The sequence below is a fragment of the Branchiostoma lanceolatum genome, chromosome 3 (assembly GCF_035083965.1).
Source record: "Branchiostoma lanceolatum isolate klBraLanc5 chromosome 3, klBraLanc5.hap2, whole genome shotgun sequence".
NCBI classification, from domain to species: domain Eukaryota; kingdom Metazoa; phylum Chordata; class Leptocardii; order Amphioxiformes; family Branchiostomatidae; genus Branchiostoma; species Branchiostoma lanceolatum.
In genome coordinates, this window is record NC_089724.1 from 30,380,992 (window position 1) to 30,387,204 (window position 6,213).

Genomic DNA, 6,213 nt, shown 5'->3' on the forward strand with positions numbered 1-6,213 from the left:
GTCACTTCTCCTAAGCCCCCGACTGGTGGCCGGGGGTCATACCATTGAGCGATATAGAATGGGGGGAACTGGTTTAATAAAGAAAAAAGTTTCATGGAGATTTTGGGTCCTAAGACTCTTGTTTCACATGTAGACAGCTCCTTGTCCCGAAAAAAGGGGTGTTAACGTTCCATTCATAGAAACACTTATCCACTATCCACAAGGAAACACATTATTCTTATCGTTCACTATTCATCGCAAATATTTTTGAATATATGCTCCACAGATCCTGGTCTCTAAATACGAACTAATTTGAGACAGTCCTGACCTAAGCAATGAAAGTAATCTCATACTTCTAATCGTTTTACTACGATTCTATTACAGATTAAAATCCATTAGAGTTAGTGTGCAGTTTCTGAGGCAAGTCGTGGTGGCGGTATTCAATACGAGCACTTATGGCGAGCTATTAGCAGAGAGGATTCTGTATCAAGAACTATGGTCGATGAATGTCTGGTACCAGCTGATATAACCTATCAAATACCTATCTAATTAGAATTTGGTAACCTATCAAATACCTATTCTAATGATTAAAAAATGCGTTTTTTTTTCTAATCAATTCATCAGAGCCTGATGTTGCCATCGATTTACGAAGAAAGGCGGCTCAATTGTTACTGTAGCAGCATCTCTTCACCCTAGGCCAGAAACATCAATGCTCAAGACAAACATGACTTCACCCATTAGGAGAAGCAGGGGTTACGAAGGCTGCTCGGGAAATTCCCTACCCCATTTAGATCAATTAGAAACCAACGTTAGACGGTGTTGGCAAGATGTAAAGATGAAAAAGTTGCACAACAAGCACATAGAGTTTACAACACGTATTACAAAATGCCTTTGTGACGTCAAAGTGCACGAGAGTAACACAGATAATCGTTCTCAATGCACTAAGATTCGTGAATGAAAAAAGACAGTATTAATTGGAAAAGTATGTTGTCGCTGTGGATATTGATATCATAAAAGCATATGATAAACATTAAAAAATATCATTCATGTATGATTGAGAAAACCAAAAGCCGAAGTGTCGTTAGTATTGTTGCAGCTCTCCCTTTCAGCTATGTTTTTTTGTCTGATTGTTGTATATAAATCTCACTATATAGAAGAAGAAGAGATGTTACAAATGAGATGTTACAAAGACATTTTGATTCATTTTAGCTAGATTCTTTAGACAGCTAACCGTTCTTGCAGCTCTTTGTAGTATATGCTCCTGATCTTATTAAGATTAGAATAAAAACAAATTACATATAAGAAAGCTTACAATTAAGGTATATCGTACAAAACGTGCGTTTTCCAAGCATTGCCGTTTGCTAGCAAGAGAAAGAATCCGTATACAGGAAATTTCGCGTTAATCAACCTGAAAGATTTCTATAAAATTGAATGTGAAGGGAAAATTTGTATAACTAATCATTATGATGCTCAACATCACCAGCAAGTGATTTTTTAAAGATCTGCGTTTAGAGCCAATTATTTCATTTTTATTTATTTATTCAGGGCAAATTAGGGGACGCGATGGACGCGATGGACGCGATGGACGCTCTTCTTTTTTGGCGACGCCTCAGGGTCGAGTCTAATGGCAAAGCATAGTGTGCAGTTTGCAAGAATTCTAGGAATTGTACAGGGATGTGTCCACAGGAATTTTAGTGCCTGGACGGATCGTCTTCATATTTGTAGGTGGGAAGGTTTATTTCAAACTTTGACAAAGAATAGCTTACGAAGAGGTTGACGGATCGTCAAAATTTTTGCCATGTAAATAGCTTCAGCGGTAATTGACATTACCATATGTGAATTATGTATATGTGACGCTAATTTGCATAAATGATGAGGACAGTTTATAAATTCGTTGCATTCCATTATAGGATAGGACTCTCAAACACATGGCATATGTAACTCAGAAAGAGATTAATATGATTGAATAGAAATTTGTAAATGGATATCTAATTTACATTATTAATGCCAAAACATTAGACTGCCATCGTATTAAATGATTGGGATTTAATTCTTGCAGCATTTGGAAGTTAAGTAAATGTGGACACTATTAGAAATAAACCATGTATATGAGGCCTCATTTACATAATTTATGAGGAAATGGTAGAATAGCCATTTTTGCTAAGATGAGACTTTCATACTTTCAAGAATTTATGTTGATTGGGTAGAGAAGGTGATAAACTGATGTAATCTATGCAAATAAGGTCCATATTTGCATGTGATCTATGAGTTGTGAAAACGAAAACACTTACAGAGACCATAGGCATCGTCGCCACGGTTTTACGTTGCCAATCTTGCTTGGATTTGCGATTTTGTCCACGACCATAAGGAACTAATTCCACCGTAATAATATAGCAATAAACTAGAGAGGCAACATTTGCGAGCAAATACAGAATGTTAAGCCATACTCCTCCCCATGCAAAAATGGACTGTCCCAAAATAACACCTGGGCAAATTAAAATATCAAAAAAATACTTCTGCCCAAAAGTGATCTACTGCAAAGTCATCCCAGTCCGAAATGGAGATTTCCGAATTTGACCCCCTATGCAAGAACAGACTCTTCCACGTGCAACCCCATTCGTAATGGACCATTATAAAATACGTTGATGAAGGTTAGACATCCAGGTTATAAACGCCAAAAATAGTTACTCAAGCAACTGGATAGAATGTTGAAATAGTCAAACGTTTCAGACAGCATCCGCTATCTTTCGTCAGTGACTAAGGACAGATCTGGTAGAACTAGGTTTTTATACCATTACAATTTGTCCACCATGTGTCTTTTACCGAAGGGTGAATCTTTGATGGACAATTTGGAACTTGGGATATAGTCATAGTTTTCATTTGTATACAGGCATGTTTTGGACCTCTCTTAACATTACAAGTAGGGTCTATAGCTATCTTATTATACTACCTAACGATACACAAAGTGTATACGTACCACGTCGTTATATCCAACGGACGTATTAAAAATGTGTTTTGTGCTAGTCAAGAGTACAGGACTAGTCCAATACATAAAGATATTTTGGGTATAGATAAACGACGGAAACATGACAGAATATCTAATATGTTTAAGAAGTCGTTAGACATTTAAAATATGACAAGTTTATGCTCTGAAGAATATTTCCAACTTGATCCTACAATAGGTGCATTTTGAAATGTTATTGGTGTTCACTATCTTAATCAAAACATTCACTATATCAGTTCTTTTTCGCAAAGTCCTACAGAATGTTCAAGTCCATATATGATGAATAAAAGTATCTAAAATATATGGCATAGGACCGCAGTCACAAAACACCGGATCAGCTGTCACAAACTTCACATTGAGACTGGACGTCATAACCGGTACCGCACTCCCCTTAGACAACAAATATGTAGACATTGTAATCTAAATAGATATATGATAGAGGATGATGATGATGATGATGATGATGATGATGATTTGGTTTATTTCATATCATTAAAAAATATCACAGTTTCGCAGTGCACGCGTTGCGTGTACTGAATTGAACTGGGGATAACATCGGTTGAACTCCTGACATTATTTAGCTTCATAAAATTATTTACAATTGCCTTTATTTATATACGACATTTTCAGAACATTAAAAAAGTGTAGTGACAGAATTTTTCTTACACAATACGATAATAATCCGGGTATATTGTATTAACAATATAGATACATTAACAGAACATGATTCAAATACAATACAATTACATTACAGAAACCGCATCGATGCTTAATCTGTGAATACAATAAGATAACACACGGTACTGTTACTTTTTGTTGTTGTTGGCAGCGTGTTACTCAGCGTGGTGGCAAGTAGTAACAGGTCTCTTCTTTAGTAATGATACCATGTACATGGTATCGGGCTATTTCTATGACGTGCTGTTCTGGTTTTAATAGTGTTCAACTGTTGACTACTACGTGTATTTCTGCCGCTGACTTCTTGTCGGGTTGGCGGGAGCCAGTCACAGAAGGTGGTAGAATGAAGTAGCTTTCTGGCGAAAGATTCACAGAGGTAGTCGCGTCTTTGCTGCAACGTCGTGGGACCCAGTGTGTGGCAAGCATCCGAGTAGTTTGTATAGTGGGTCCCTAGGATAGTTCTGACTGCTCTACGTTGTATCCTCTCCAGTTGAAGTCTCTGGGACAGCGTTATACCAGGTTGCCAGACCGGTACTGCGTATTCAAAGGTCGGACGAATAAAACTCGTATAAATGGTGACAAGGTCCTCTCTGGTTACTCCGAATGATTTAAGTCTCCTCAGAAAGAAAAGTCTCTAGTTTCCTTTCTTGACCATGTGGTCGACCTGGGTAGTCCATTTTAGATCATCTTGTATGTGGAGACCCAGAAGTTTTGCCACTTTGACTTGAACTAGGGGGTAGTTGTCGATTTTCAGCGAGGGTAACTGTGGTACGGATCTTGAGAAGTAGAAAAACATTACTTTGAATTTTTGGGTGGAGGTTCATATTCTGTTCGGCTGACCATTTGCCGAGGTCGTCGAGATCCTGTTGTAAAAGGGGAGGATCCCCAACCTTGCGGCACTCGACTAAGTTTAGGTCGTCGACGAATTTCCATCTCCTTGAGGCTGCGTGTTCGGCAGCGCTATTGATCAGGGCTAGAAAGACAATCGGCCCAAGTACAGTCCCCTGTGGAAGTCCATATGTAGTGGTCGTCCAATCCGAGAAGGTGTTCTTGTAACGCACTCGTTGACTCCTATCCGTCAGGAAGTTGGCTAAGGACGGACGTAGCCCTAGTCTCAGGATATTCGACATAGCGATCGTATGGTCGACCTTATCGAATGCTTTGGCATAATCTGTAAGGACTAGTGTGCTTATTGAGCCTGGTTGATCTGACGTTTTGGCAAGTATGTTAACTATATCTACAAAACAGTGGGTAGTTGATTTCCCCTTTATGCAACCGAACTGGTGCTGGTCTTTGCTGGGGCTGATGTCTTTGAGTACCCACGCGCAAATGATGCTCTCTACTTCTTTGGCTAGGATTGCTGTTAGAGAAACTGGCCGTAGTTCATTGATGCTTGGGGGGGGGGGGCATGTTTTTAGAAGTGGTACTATGTTGGCTTGGCGCCATTGCGTTGGTACATGTCATTCCATAAGTGTGGCATTAAAAATGTCTCTCATTGGCAAACTTAGTTCGCAAGCAAATTCTTTGATAATTCTAGTGGGCAGACCATCGGGGCCCACAGCTTTCCCCGGTTTGACTCTTTTAAGTTTCTCATACATTTCCCATGGTTGAATAAGCGGTGGGGGCATCGCTGGGAGGACTCTAGGTAGTTGTTCTAAGTCTAATGGTGCAAGTGATCTTGTTACCTGGGACCATACGTCATTAATTACATTAGCCGTGGCTTTGGCGTTCTCGGGTTGTATCCCGTCGACGTGGAGTGTGAGTTCCTTGCCGCGTGTGTTTAGCATGGTTTTTATTGCCCGATACCACTGGGAGGGATTGTCCTTTTGGAGGGCTTGTATTTTTTTCTTATAGAACGTTTTCTTGGCTTTCTTAATCTTCCTTTAGATCTTGTTTCGTAGGTTGCGCCAGGCGCTGTCTTCTTTTTTGGCAAACTTGTAGCAGAACAACACTTTGTAGTAGAATGTACTTTGTACAACGAGAGAGCTGGGAGTTATAAACTAATGCAATGCAATTTTCCTCATTTCATACACCTTAGCAACACGGAATAGTTATGTATCGCCCATACCTATAGTATGGGCGATACATATTGTTTTTGGTCATGTTTCTTTCTCCTTCTCCTGTCAAATCTTCAAAGGGCTTTATCTCAGTCGTCTCTGGGCCAAATGGGCTAAAATTTGGTATGCAGTTAGAGTTAGCACATAACCCTAGACTTGTTTTTCTTTTTATAAATATATAAATGCATTTAAAGGCATCCAAAGCATTTTATAAGGCTTGAAACTTGAATAAAAAACTCCAATCACTAGTCATTCCTACACATAGTAAGTTTCAATAACACTATACCATTAAATAAGGACATTAAAGGAGCAAAGATACGATGTCGTTGTGTGGTGAGAACTGATAGAAAATTCAAGCCCAAATAGACTGATCCTGACTATTCATCACAATTAGCGGTTCGACCGATGAGAGAGTGACTGCATGTCCGTCAAATATTTGCATTTTTATGTTTTAATTTTGCATTTCTACGTTTTGACGGAGGTGGGCGGGGCTATGGT